Source organism: Schistocerca gregaria, chromosome X, assembly GCF_023897955.1.
Source record: "Schistocerca gregaria isolate iqSchGreg1 chromosome X, iqSchGreg1.2, whole genome shotgun sequence".
NCBI classification, from domain to species: Eukaryota; Metazoa; Arthropoda; class Insecta; order Orthoptera; family Acrididae; genus Schistocerca; species Schistocerca gregaria.
Window position 1 is genome coordinate 329,893,712 of NC_064931.1, and position 15,355 is coordinate 329,909,066.

At 42.9% G+C, this 15,355-nt stretch overlaps 1 protein-coding gene across 5 annotated transcripts in view; it reads right to left on the bottom strand.

The window, feature by feature from the left end:
• LOC126298371 (solute carrier family 41 member 1-like) overlaps window positions 1-15,355 on the bottom strand; it is a 150,433-nt gene that overhangs the window by 72,010 nt on the left and 63,068 nt on the right. The window contains exon 1 of one of the 5 annotated variants that reach the window (XM_049989677.1): window positions 1,788-2,066. The exons of 1 other annotated variant lie outside the window; for it this stretch is intronic. The gene's annotated coding sequence lies outside the window, so the exon portion shown is untranslated. Of the gene's footprint in view, window positions 1-1,587; window positions 2,067-15,355 lie in introns of those variants that run through there. 3 more of the 5 variants (XM_049989676.1, XM_049989672.1, XM_049989673.1) reach the window with 3 other exon arrangements.

Below are 15,355 nucleotides of genomic sequence, written 5' to 3' on the forward strand. Positions count from 1 at the left end.
AACAACTGAGTAGAGTAAATTTTACAAAGAGGGCAATGAAATTTTCCTGTCTTATCAGTCATGAGACCACTAAAGGAGACAATTTGATGACAGGATGCTTGAATGACTTTGGTAACTGTTCATACTATTAGGTGACAACAGTCAGCATCTTCAAAATAAAAAACACTGCAAATACTGACCGCCAATGTCATATGTACAATACACAAACTTTATCTGTTTAACGAAAACTTGCAGCAAAAACCACAAAGAGGTCTGCTAAGAAGACCTCAAAACTGTGCAGGAGGATATGCAAGTTATTCAGTCAGATCGGTTTTATGCCTGCAGTCATACTTTGAACACTGAAAGACATAATTAAGATTCTCTTACAGTCTTCATTCTCAGATGATGTAACAGGGATGCTGGACACTAGATTGTTGTATCTCAGTTCTTCCCCTTTCTGTTTTTCAATCTTTTTGACTTGTTGAAAGGTTCCTACCTGGAAATAGGTGCTATTCAAATTTAAGCATATTACTGGTAATGTAAAAATGGTTAGAATTAATAAACAACTTTTCTATGAACAAGGTAGGATATTTTGAATCCCAACGTGGCACACAGTTGGAACTTTCAACGTGTTCCACATATGGCGTCACAGTGATACAACTGTCCCCCAAAACAAGCATTATACCGAGAAATGTTCCAATAATTTAGACTTTCTGAATTAGTTTTTCTGTCTCATCAAGCCTGTGAGGGGACTAAAGTGGAGGTATAATTTCTGGACAAGCACAGGAAATGCCACGTGTTCGTTACCCACTATGTGGATGGAAAAAGCTCATTGTTAAACTAATTTATGAATATAAAACTGAGTCACCTATGGAAAATTGCAATGACGTGTTGGCCTATATGCTGTGCAGTAAATGATACGCCAATGGCAGTACATGAGCATACACTACATTGGATACAGGATGATTTAAATGGTATAATGCGACAAATTTGTCATACACAACACTACAAAAATATTGTAAAATGTTAATATGTTGGATGACACGTCACTGGTGAGCGGATAGCTTATGGTGATTGAACCCAGTACCAAGCAGAACATATACACAACAGCTATTACAAGGACTTCCTTTTAATTTGTAAGGCTAATGATTGGATATGAGATTGTCAAAGTTTACTATAAACTCGGAACGAGATGAAAGAGGTGTGAACTCAAATGTCAACCCATACTCATACCAATTAGCCATAATACTGGGCATAGCAGGTTGTAGAAAACTGTATCTAACCAGCTTCACAGGACATACATATAAGTTTAAAAAGACATGACCGCGGCGAGAGACAACAAAAAGCGAAAGTAGGCGGACCAACACTTAGGCGCATTTAATTTTTTGTGCATTGTAACAAAGTTTACAAGCTACATCTTACTCCGGGAAACAGATACAGTAACTGGTATTTAGGGTAGCTGTATACATTCATGTGATCGCCCCGACACACACACACAACAGAGAGAGAGAGAGAGAGAGAGAGAGAGAGAGAGAGAGAGAGAGAGCGCTTTTTAGGAGAACAGTCTCCAAACAGAACCAAACATGTGCAAACTTTCTATTTATTTACCTCAAAATACGCAGGCACAAAATATACGACGAAAGAAGTTATTAAATACGCTACAGTCACTTAAAATAAAACCTACTGTACCGTGGCTGAATGCCACCTAACAAATAACGATAATACGTGCAAACTCCGCTTTTATCGCAATAGCATGCAAAACCTTGGGCATGCAATAAATAAAACTTTTTGGATTTTTCGGTTTATACCTCTCGACAAAAACGTTCTTGACGCTCACTAAACGGAAGAAAATCCTTTCTGAAAGTTTTTATTTTATGAAACGAAAATCGGGTGACGCTAAGAAAAACTGCGTCAAAAATTTGGTACTGCCCGCTCATTTTTAAAGCCTATACAACATCACCCGACACGCACACGTAAATCCTCACGACCACATCACCGGACGCACACGCAATCCCTCACATCCACAGCATCACGCGTACTGTTGTTCGACTGTCACTTGGTTTACCACGTGTTAGCACTTCGTTCGAAGATATGCACAGCAAGAGATGTGCCAGGAGATCGTCAAAGATACAGGAGGCGCTCTGAACAGTTGCTTCTTGTGGTTAGATTACACACAGTAGTAAGTTCATATGAAGATGACATTTCAGATGTATGTGAGAACCTGCAAAGCATTAATTCATTCCTTATTGAAAATTACAAGAGAACAATTTACGTCTATACACATTTTTCCCCTTCCTTCTTCAGAACTGACTTGAAAGCTAGTATGAACACATTTTCAATGCAAATCTGACTGCCCGTTGTCCTATATTGTAATACATTAACGTAAAACACTAAATTCAAGACTTATTTAATATCTTCAATGGAAAGTTATTTAATTCAGTCTTAAACACCATCACATTATTTACATGAACATATTAACTAGTAAGTTGTTAAACATTTGTACTAAGTCCATGTATCCGATTCCTGTATATAGTAATGGCGTAAGCCCTTTGAAGTCTTATAGACATTTTTGTGGCCCTAATGCTCTATTAGTACCTTTCAATGTTCTATGAAAAGAGAAAAATACAAAAAATTTACAAGAGTTCTCGGTAAGATCTTCTAGCATAAACATCAGATATGATTGTTGCGACATCATTCTGTATTCTGAAATTAATGTCACTGTACTTTGAGTTTTGTCAGGAAACGATTCCAGAACTCATTACTGAATGGAAAATTTCAGATTAACTTTCCTAATTTTTGACTCATCTATAGCAGTGATCAGTCATGTGTACTGTAAGAATCTCTATACGAGATGAAAGGAAAACAATACAAGAAGTGGCAAGTAACTCTACATAACGAAAAGCGTGAAGTCATCCACATGAATACTAAAAGGAATCCGCTAAATTTCGGTTACACGATAAATCACAGGTCTAAAGGCCGTAAATTCAACTAAATACTTCGAGATTACAATTACAAATAAATTGGAATGATCATACAGATAATTTTGTGTGGAAACCAAACCAAATACTGCAGTTTATTGTCAAAACAGTTAGAAAGTGCAACAGGTCTACTAAAACCACTGTTTGCACTATGCTCGTTCACCCCATTCTGGTGTACTGGTGAGTACTGTGGGATCCGAATCAGATACAACTGACAGAGGACATCGAAAAAGTACAAAGAGCAGCAGCTCAATTTGTATGATCGTGAAATAGGGAAGAGAGTGCTGTGGATATGATATGATAATTTGGGTGACATAATTAAAACAAAGGCGTTTTTCGGTGGGACAGGATCTTCTCATGAAATTTCAATCACCAACTTTCTCCTCAGAGTATGAAAATGGTGTCCACCTACATAGGAAGAAATGATCATTGTCATAAAATTAGGGAAATCAGAGCTCACACAGTGTGATTTAAGTGTTATTGTTCTCTGCACGCTGTTTGAGAGCGGAATAGAAAGGAAATAGGTTGAAGATGGTTCAGTGAACCGTCTTCCAGACAATTCTGAATTTTAGGGTAATCACGCAGATGTAGCACTTCATTATTGCGAAGCAGTGGGTTTTTCAGATAAGGTTGCGACCTACCTAAAGTCCCAAAAACTTTACACTATATGCTTCATCAATTTTATTGTTTGATAAACTATTTTTATAGTCTGTCACGTTCTATGCGAAGTACTGAACTGCATTTTTTAAAATTTACATGTCAAGTTCCGTAGGACCAAATTCAAGAGCAAATCTCCAAGCTCATGGAACGTATCAGTACATGAAACTACAACATAAAAGTAATAACAGATAAAAATAAATGTTTATGAACCCGAAAAAAGTCAGTCCACAAGATTAAGTAAACTCAATCAACAATACACTAAGAATCAGCTTAATTTTTCAAGGAACTCGTCGATAGAATAGGAGTGACCCATGAGGTACCTCCTCAGTTTCAATTTGAAAGTATGTGGATTACTGCTAAGATTTTTGAATTCGACTTGTAGCTTATTGGGATCTCCAACGTCAGGCGCGTAATGGGGCCCCTTAGGGATGTGGCAGCAAGATTGGGGGAAGAAAAACAATGTGCACCGGGGGGAGTCATTCCAGATGTGGAAAGGGTCCTTCCGGATGCCATGAAGGGTACAGGGTGCACCTATCCATAGGTGGTCGCTCAAGTCGGCACCAATGATGTGTGTCGCTATGGATCGGAGGAAATCCTCTCTGGCTTCCGGCGGCTATCTGCATTGGTGAAGACTGCCAGTCTCGCTAGCGGGATGAAAGCAGAGCTCACCATCTGCAGCATCGTCGACAGGACTGACTGCAGACCTTTGGTACAGAGCCGAGTGGAGGGTCTGAATCAGAGACTGAGACGGTTCTGCGACCGTATGGGCTGCAGATTCCTCGACTTGCGTCATACGGTGGTGGGGTTTCGGGTTCCGCTGGATAGGTCAGGAATCCACTACACGCAACAAGCGGCTACACGGGTAGCAGGGGTTGTGTGGCGTGGGCTGGGCGGTTTTTTAGGTTAGATGGCCTCGGGCAAGTACAGAAAGGGCAACAGCCAGAGATAAATTCTGCCGAAATTTTTACAAAGGTACAGACTGTGTTTAGAAAGGATAGATTGCATGCAACCGGTGGTGGAGTGTTCGTCGCTGATAGTAGTAGTTTATCATGTAGTGAAGTAGATGTGGATAGTTCCTGTGAATTACTATGGGTGGAGGTTACACTCAACAACCGAGCTAGGTTAATAATTGGCTCCTTTTACCGACCTCCCGACTCAGCAGCATTAGTGGCAGAACAACTGAAAGAAAATTTGGAATACATTTCACATAGATTTTCTCAGCATGTTATAGTCTTAGGTGGAGATTTCAATTTACCAGACATAGACTGGGACACTCAGATGCTTAGAACAGGTGGTAGGGATGGAGCATCGAGTTTCATTATACTGAGTGCACTATCCGAAAATTACCTCGAGCAATTAAACAGAGAACCGACTCGTGGAGATAACATCTTGGACCTACTGATAACAAACAGACCCAAACTTTTCGACTCTGTATGTGCAGAACAGGGAATCAGTGATCATAAGGCCGTTCCAGTATCCCTGAACATGGAAGTTAATAGGAATATAAAAAAAGGGAGGAATGTTTATCTGTTTAGAAAGAGTAATAGAAGGCAGAATTCAGACTACCTAACAGATCAAATGGAAAATTTCTGTTCACTGACAATGTTGAGTGTTTATGGAAAAAGTTCAAGGCAATCGTAAAATGCGTTTTAGACAGATACGTGCCGAATAAAACTGTGAGGGACGGCAAAAACCCACCGTGGTACAACAACAAAGTTAGGAAACTACTGCGAAAGCAAAGAGAGCTTCATTCCAAGTTTAAACGCAGCCAAAACCTCTCAGACAAAAAGAAGCTAAACGATGTCAATGTTAGCATAAGGAGGGCTATGCGTGAAGCGTTCAGTGAATTCGATAGTAAAATTCTATGTACCGACTTGCCAGAAAATCCTAGGAAGTTCTGGTCTTATGTTAAATCAGTAAGTGGCTCGAAACAGCATATCCAGACACTCCGGGATCAGGATGGCATTGAAACAGAGGATGATACGTGTAAAGCTGAAATACTAAACACCTTTTGCCAAAGCTGTTTCACAGAGGAAGACCGCACTGCGGTTCCTTCTCTAAATCCTCGCACAAACGAAAAAAATGGCTGACATCGAAATAAGTGTCCAAGGAATAGAAAAGCAACTGGAATCACTCAACAGAGGAAAGTCCACTGGACCTGACGGGATACCAATTCGATTCTACACAGAGCACGCGAAAGAACTTGCCCCCTTCTAACAGCTGTGTACCGCAAGTCTCTAGAGGAACGGAAGGTTCCAAATGATTGAGCACAGGTAGTCCCAGTCTTCAAGAAGGGTCATCGAGCGGATGCGCAAAACCATAGACATATATCTCTGACGTCGATCTGTTGTAGAATTTTAGAACATGTTTTTTGCTTGAGTATCATGTCGTTTTTGGAAACCCAGAATCTACTCTGTAGGAATCAACATGGATTCCGGAAAAAGCGATCGTGAGAGACCCAACTCGCTTTATTTGTTCATGAGACCCAGAAAATATTAGATACAGGCTCGCAGATGCTATTTTTCTTGACTTCCGGAAGGCGTACGATACAGTTCCGCACTAACGCTTGATAAAGTAAGAGCCTACGGAATATCAGACCAGCTGTGTGGCTGGATTGAAGAGTTTTTAGCAAACAGAACAGAGCATGTTATCAATGGAGCTACGTCTACAGACGTTAAAGTAACCTCTGGCGTGCCACAGGGGAGTGTTATGGGACCATTGCTTTTCACAATACATATAAATGACCTAGTAGATAGTGTCGGAAGTTCCATGCGGCTTTTCGCGGATGATGCTGTAGTATACAGAGAAGTTGCAGCATTAGAAAATTGTAGCGAAATGCAGGAAGATCTGCAGCGGATAGGCACTTTGTGTAGGGAGTGGCAACTGACCCTTAACATAGACAAATGTAATGTATTGCGAATACATAGAAAGAAGGATCCTTTATTGTATGATTATATGATAGCGGAACAAACACTGGTAGCAGTTACTTCTGTTAAATATCTGGGAGTATGCGTGCGGAACGATTTGAAATGGAACGATCATATAAAATTAATTGTTGGTAAGGCGGGTACCAGGTTGAGATTCATTGGGAGAGTCCTTAGAAAATGTAGTCCATCAACAAAGGAGGTGGCTTACGAAACACTCGTTTGACCTATACTTGAGTATTGCTCATCAGTGTGGGATCCGTACCAGATCGGGTTGACAGAGGGGAGAGAGAAGATCCAAAGAAGAGCGGCGCGTTTCGTCACAGGGTTATTTGGTAATCGTGATTGCGTTACGGACATGTTTAACAAACTCAAGTGGCAGACTCTGCAAGAGAGGCGCTCTGCATCGCGGTGTAGCTTGCTGGCCAGGTTTCGAGAAGGTGCGTTTCTGGATGAGGTATCAAATATATTGCTTCCCCCCCCCCCCCCTACTTATACCTCCCGAGGAGATCACAAATGTAAAATTAGAGAGATTAGAGCGCGCACGGAGGCTTTCAGACAGTCGTTCTTCCCGCGAACCCCAGTATAAATGTAGATTTAAAATGGATGCAGCAGTATACTGCACACCTTTTTGCACAAGAGTTAAGGAAGTCCAATCCAAAGGCAGGTTTGATTTCTGCTAAGTTTTAGCCAAGTAAAAGCTGCTTATTCTTGGGAATAAGGTAATATTGTTAACAAGAAATGAAATATATATTTTTCAGAGGCCAATGTCAACATACCCATACTCGTGAAAAGGGGTCGGCAAGAGGTTTGTGAACTTGCACCACTTATTTCCTAAACTGCCCGTCACTGAGCCAAAAATATCCTTTTAGAATGGAAAGTGTTTCCCCAAAATATAACACCATATGACATAAGCGAATGAAAATAAACAAAGTATACTATCATGTCAATCAATCACACCCTTCTGATTCGAATAGTAAAAATGGCAGCATTAAGTGTTTGAACAAGATCCTAAATGTGGCCTTTCCATGACAGTTTGCTATCTATCTGAAAACCTAGAAATTTTAACTCTTCAGTTTCACTAATCACATGCCCGTTCTGTGAAATTTAAATGTCAGGTTTTGTTGAATTGTGTGTTAGAAACTGTAAAAACTGAGTCTTACTGTGATTTAGCATTAGTTTATTTTCTACAAGTCATGGACTTAGGTCATGTACCGCACTACTTGATACCTAGCTAATGTTGCATACAACATCCTGTACTACCAAGATAGTGTCAGCAGCAAACAGAAATATTTTAGAGTTACCCGTGATACTAAAGGGCATATCATTTATATAAATAAGGAACATGAGTGGCCCCAACACTGATCTTTGAGGCACCTCCCACTTGACAGTACCCCACTAACACCCCATGTCACAGCTGTTACCAGCAATGTGAATAATGAACTTTTGCTGCCTGTTGCTAAAGTAAGAGATGAACCAATTGTGAGCTACTACTCGTATTCTGTAATACTCCAACTTCTGGAGTAATAGTTAATAATCAACACAATCAAATGCCTTAGTTAAATCAAAAAATATGCCAAGCGTTCAAAACCTTTTGTTTAGCCCATCCAGTACCACACAGAGAAGAGAGACTATAGCATTTTCAGTTGTTAAACTACTTCTAAAGCCAAACTGTACATTTGATAGCAAATTGTGTGATATAAAATGACCAATTATCCTTACATACACAGCCTTTTCAATAACTTTTGCAAAAACTGAGTACTACTAAGTACTGAGTACTTTAATCGCTCACGAAACTGACTATTTCTAAAGGAAAAATTACAAATATTGCTAAATAGCTGTATCCCAGAAGTATTTCAGACAATCTTGGAGAGGCATTTGCCAAGAAAGTTTTACGATATCATGTAGAAACTAAATTTTTATTTAATTTATGATGGTACCGAGCCCGATGGTACCAAGGTGTAGGGAGTCAGGTTATTTTGCACTTAAATGTTTTGTTTCGGGATGAACCGGGAACGAAAGCAACACAATGGCAGAATCAGGGACGCTAGCTGTGTGAATCAAAGCGGTACGGATTTTGTCGGAAAAAGTAGCACAACTGACAGCAGACAATAGGCACTTGAGAAATGAATTACAATCTAGAAGTGAGCGGGAAACCGTATCTGATCAGTCGTCGTTGCCTAGGGTGCAGGAGATTGATCCTGCTGCCATGAGTTTGATTATTCCGTTTTCTGGCAAGGCATCGGAGGATATGCGTTCGTTTGTGGAGGACTTTGAGACTTCAGTCGTGAAGAATAGTTGGTCTAATGAGTAGTTGTTACTTATAGCCAAGATGAAGGGAAAACATATGTAAGGTGTTCTGAGGCCTTAAGGAAAGCAGGACAGTTTAAGCAGTTAAAGGAAGGGCTTTTACAAAGGTACATGAAGTAGAATAGCGCCCGGTACTTTAGAGAAAGGTTAAGTACAATGTCAAAGAGACAGGGGAGACGATGGAGAAATTTTCAGACAGGATAAGGGAAATTAATGAGTATACTTACGAGTTGAGTCAGAGCGATGAAGCGAATAGTGTTCTGTTGCAGGAGGCTGAGAAAAGGGCACTTTATGTATTTTTGAGATGGTTACCTGCGCATATGTCGCCGAAAGTACGTGAAGGGGCTCAGAAAGATTTGTATTCGGCCATTCATCTGGCAATTCAATGGGAGGAAAAAACGTGGCAACAGGGGTACGCGAGAGGCAAACAGTGTTTACAGAGGGTGTGAAATGTTTGAAGTGTGGTCATATGGGACATATGGGACATGGGCAGAGGCAATGTACCCAGTCACCAAGGAATAAAGGTAGGGAGTGGAAATCGGCAGCAGAGAGGATGGAGAAGTGGAAACAGGAGAGGTGGACAAGCTTTTAATTGCAGAGGGGGCCCCAAGACCCACCTAAGGGAGCTCTCGTTTAATTTCAATGCTACGAATACATATGCAGAGATGGAATGTTCAGTGGAAGGATCCATAGGAACTAAAAAGTTTAAGATTTTGTTGGACACAGGGGCACAAGTGTCAGTGGCTACTAGGAATATAATGGGACAAAGGAAGCTGGACCCACCAAATTATAGGTTGCGTGAAGTGGGGGATAATGAGGTCACTACTTTGGGGTCGGTGACAGTTGACTTTCACATACAGAGAGAGTCCGATTTAATGCACGCATGGAGGTAGTACCATGGGTAAGCGAGGGCTACGACATGATCCCAGGAGTACATTTCTTGCATCAACATCATGCCAAAATTGACCTTGGATAACGAACTGTGGAACTTAGTGGAATATTTTAGCTAGGGGAAACTGTTGTCAATGCAGAGCTGTCACGAGGGGCGTTCAACGTAATGAACAAACCAACTGAACCACGTACATTAACATTGAGGATTAATTCGCCTGAGTGTGTGTCTAGTGGCACCGGGAAGTCGATTTGGGTAAGTGTGGAGTCAAATCTACCTGTGGGTACAGTATGTGTTATTGAATCATTGGAGGATAATGAAGTTTTGGGTCCACTGGGTTGTTTTGTGAAACGTAGTGTTGTACACATACAGGAGGGGAATGACAGTCGAGTAAACGCGAATTGGAGGAAAGGAATTTTAGTAGCAAATCTGGATGTGTCAGATGACGAAGACTGGTGTTCGAGAGGTAGGCGAAGCGATCAACCTCTAACTGCCGATAGAACTGCATTGTGTGACAAAATTAAGCATTTGAAAGGACGAGAAAGAGAGCATATGGAAGAATTATCGTGGGAATTTAAGGATTTGTTTTTCCACACGGGCCGTTACCATAAATTCCATTAGTTCAAAATAAGATACCAACTGGGAATGAAGCACCTGTTTACCGTAAACTATACAGAATACCGAGGTATTTGCAACCGACTGCAGAGGGTCTCATTGATCAGCAGCTTGCGGACGGTATTACAGAGCATAGTAACCGTTGCTGAGAGAGAGAGAGAGAGAGAGAGAGAGAGAGAGAGAGAGAGAGAGAGAGAGAGAGAGAGAGAGAGAGAGAGAGAGAGGGAGGGCATTGTCGTTGTACCTATAAAAATCTATGGATGGAACTAAGAAATACAGGTTCTGCTGTGACTACCGATACCTCGATAATAAGACAGTAACGGATGCATACCCCATTCCAAACATATCGGACACTTTGGATCGCTTAGGACAGTGCCAGTACTCTTCTAAGATGTATTTGACAAGTGGTTATCATCAGTTAGAGGTGGCTCCAGAGGGTCGTCCAAAAACTGCTTTCTCTACTCCTGGAGGCCATTACCAGTATATTAAAATGCCATTAGATTTGAAAAACGCTCCGACAACGTTTCAGAGGTTGCTAGACAGTGTCTTGAGGAGTTTGAAACCATGTCAGTGTTTGGTCTATTTGGATGACATTACAGTGTTTTCAAGTAGTATGGAGCAACATGGACTGCAGTTAAGAGAAGTCTCTATGAGGTTAAGAGCAGCTCGTTTGACAGTGAGCCTCGAGTAGTGTCATTTTGCGTTAGAAGAAGTAAAATATTTGGGTCATATTATCAGTAAGGACAGAGTGCGAACAAATCCCAGGTTGGTACAGACTGTAAGTGATTTTCGGGAACCGAAACCAGTGAAAAAAGTGCAGTCATTCATCGGAATTTGCAATTTTTATCGAAAGTTCGTGAAGGTTTTTGCAGATTTAGCACAGCCGTTGACGCGATTGTTACGGAAGGGTGTGAAATTTAAATTGGCAGACGAGTGTCAGAAAGCCTTTGACAAACTGGAAGTAGTGTTAACATCAAGTCCGGTTCTCGTGTTGTTGTTGTTGTTGTTGTGGTATTCAGTCCAGAGACTGGTTTGATGCAGCTCTCCATACTACTCCATCCTGTGAAAGGTTCTTCATCTCCCAGTACCTACTGCAACCTACATCCTTCTGAATCTGTTTAGTGTATTCGTCTCTTGGTCTCCCTCTGCGATTTGTACCCTCCACACTGCCCTCCAATACTAAATTGGTGATCCCTTGATGCTTCAGAATATGTCCTACCAACCGATCCCTTCTTCTAGTCAAGTTGTGCCACAAATTTCTCTTCTCTCCAATTCTATTCAATACCTCCTCATTAGTTATGTAATCTACCCATCTAATCTTCAGCACTCTTCTGTAGTACCACATTTCGAAAGCTTCTCTAGATAAACTAAAAGTGATGAAATCCCACATTAAAAGAGGAACTACAATTGTCATTTTATGAATAACTATTGATAGGGAAGGAAGGAAGAGGACAGAAGAGGTGAGGGAAAGATAGTGACTAATGACAGGGGCATGAAGGAAGGAGGACAGGAGACAATAGAGATCCTCAAGACATAACAGACGCCATACGGAAAGGAGTGGGAAGGCAAAGGGCCGGGGTGAACCACCAAGCCCAGTTGAAGCCAATCCAGTTGGAGCGAAGGGGGGAGCAAGGGGGCCTGCCACCCCCTCCACTCACCGTTAAGGTGGAAGGTCCCTCCCTTAATCAAAGCGATAAAAACCCCCATCATGAATAAAACGTAAAACGAGATCCGCCGTTGAGGCATTGTCAGCCAACACCAGGGGTAGCGAGTCTGGAAAGCTAAAAGTTTGTCACAGGGTGGCTAAGTTGGGGTATTCCAATAAGATGTGAACCACAGTCAACATCGATCCACAATGACAGAGAGAGACGGGGGGGGGGGGGGGGGTTCCCTCACGACGGAGGAGATAACTGAGTCAACCAAGTATGGCCGATGCAGAGCCGGCATAGGACGACAGAGGCCTTACGAGAGGCCCAGGAGGAGGACCGCCACGGAGTTTTAGAATCCTTAATCACCCTGAGCTTGTTTGGCGAAGAAAGAGTGTGCCATTCTGCAACCCCAAAGGCCCAAAACCTGACGACCTAATGCCGAGCGAAAGTCTATTTCCGGAATAGCAAGAGATGGCCTGGTAGTAGCTAACTTAACCAGTCGATTGGCAAGTTAATTGCCAGGAATCCCAACATGGCCTGGGGTCCAAATGAAAACCACCGAAAATCCACATTGAGCAAGGAGAGATAGGGAGTCCTGACCAATGGGTGGCGCGAGGGAAGTACTGGCCAATAGCATGCAAACCGCTCAATGAATCACTACAAATAGTGAAGGACAGTCCTGAGCAGGAACGGATATGGTCCAGTGCGTGCAAGATGGCACCAATTCAGCAGTAAAAACATTACAGGCATTGGTCAAGGAAAGAAGTTCTGTGCATTGTGCATAAGTATAAGTAAACCCAGTGCAGCCAGCAACCATGGAACCATCAGTATAAATCACTTCTGAACCCTGGAATGAACTGAGGAGACAATAGAACTGGTGGCGAAGAGCCATAATCCTTTGAATCGATTGAGAGATCAAGACAGAGCTGTGGCTGTGAGATGCACCAAGGTGGGGTACATGCGTGAACAGAGAATAGAGGCAGTAAAGGGAATTGCTGGAGCTCAGAAAAGAGCGACTGAATGCGGACAGCCATGGTAAGCCTACATCGTGGCCGTCACTGTGGCATGGTGATCTCTGTGTCTGGATAAAGGAGACCATAGTTAGGGTGCCTTGGGGTGCAGCGAATGCTTAGCGTATAAGATACCAGATGTTGTTGGCACAAAACTCGCAGTGGTGGAACCCCTGCCTCTGCAAGAAGGCTAAGTATGGGGCTAACCCGGAAGGCACCAGTCCCAAGTCAGACCCCACAGTGGTGCTTAATACAATTGCAGGAGAACAGAGCGGTCTGCACTCCAGGCAGTATTGCACAGAAACGTAAGAACAGAGATGAGGGAGCCATGACAACCGGGCATCGAAGACCAGACCCAAGAAGCGATGGGTGTCCACTACCTCGAGGGGCTGGCCATCGAGGAACAGTTCCGGATGGGGATGGACTGTACAGTGATGGCAGGAAAGTATGACATGTCTCTGCCACCAATAACTGAAAGCCATGGGAGACAGCCCATGAGTGCACATGGCAGATTGCTATCTGTAGATGGCGATCGGCAGCGCCCATTATGGAGAAACTTCTAAAAATCTTCAGCATACAAAGAGTGGGACACCGTCGGCCCAACAGCTGTCACCACACCATTAATGGCTGTCAGAAAGAGAGCGGCACTCAGCACGGAACACTGTGGAACCTCGTTTTCTTGCCGATGGGTAGTGCTGTTGGAGCAGCCAACTTGGACCAGAAAAGAGCGACAAGGAAGGTAGTTATGGATAAAAATGGGCAGAGTGCCTCAAAGGCCCCATTCATGAAGGGTGGTGAGGATGTGGTGGCGCCAGGTGGTGTCATAGGCTTTATGCAGATCAAAGTAGACTGCAAGGTCGTGTTGCTGATGGGCAAAAGCCGACCAGATAGCAGACTCCAGGTGCACCAAGTTATCCATCGTAGAGCAGTCACAGCAAAAACCACTTTGAGTCGATGACAAAAGGTCGTGGGATACAAGAATCCAAAACAGCTGCTGACTCACCATGCGTTCAAGGAACCTGCAGAGGGTGTTAGTAAGACTAATTGGACGGTAGCTAGCCAACTGAAGAGGCGGCTTCCCTGGTTTGAACACTGGAACAACAATGCTTTCCTGCAACTGGGTAGGAAAGGCTCCCTAAACCCCAGACGATTGAAGAGGGTTAGTATACGATGGTGGCCAACCGCCGATAAGTGTTGGAGCATTTGGTTACATATCCGATCCAGTCCAGGAGCCATGTCAGTCCAGGAGCCATGTCAGGGCAAACGGCGAGGGCACTGACAAATTCCCACTCACTGAATGGATCATTATATGGCTCAAAGCAGAGAGAAACAAAAGACAAAGGCAGTCGTTCTGAGCACTCTTTCAGGAGAAGGAACTTTGGCAGATACAGAGCCTATGTCGATGTTCGAGCAAAGTGTTGAGCGAAATTTTCTGCTACGAAGTCCATATTGATAAGGACACCATACACAGAAATTCCTGCAACCCCGGTGGGAGGACAGTCGCCAAAAATTTGCCCGAGTTTCGCCCAGACTTGTGAAGAGGGGGGGTGTGTGGTCCTGTGGCAGCTACATATTGTTCCAAGCAAATACGTTTCTAAAATTTGATCAGATAGTGGGCCCGGGAGCGGAGTCGTTTAAAGACCAGAAGTAGAGCAGTACAAGGGTGCCGCTTGATGTGTTGAAGAGCACGGCGACGGTCGTTTATGGCTGCAGCAGTTTCCGGTGTCCAGCAATGCAACATCTTCCGGCGTGAGGAACCCGAGGAAGAAGGGATTGCTGAAACAGCTGCTGAAAGGATGGCAGCAGTCAAAGTCTGAGTAAATTCATCAACACTATCGTGTGGCAATATAGGAGGGATGGAAACAGAGGAGAAGGCACCCCAATCAGCCTTAGATATGGGCCACCTGGGAGGGTGATGGAGCGAGACACTGAAGGAAGGTGGGTATTTATGAGCTACTGCCCATAGACTTTCTTTGCATGACTCTAGAACTGTCACAGCGGAATCGGGTGGCCAGTAAAAACATCCAACAATTAACTTTGTTTCACCTACACCTGTTATAATTCGCCAGATAACTTCACTGTCGGACTCCACTTCGACCTCAATAATATTTTTGTCAACTGCAAGGAACACTCACCCCCCTATGGCCTCTAATCTGTTTTTCCGATACATGTTCCACGACTTGCTGAATATGTCAGAGTTTTTGACTTCGGGTTTCAGCCACCTCTTGGAACTAGGAATAATTTGAGTGAGAAAGCTTTCCTGGACGGCAGTAAATTCAGGAACTTTGTTACGAATACTTCGACAGTTTACTCAAAGTATCTTTATTCTGAGCTCGGTCTA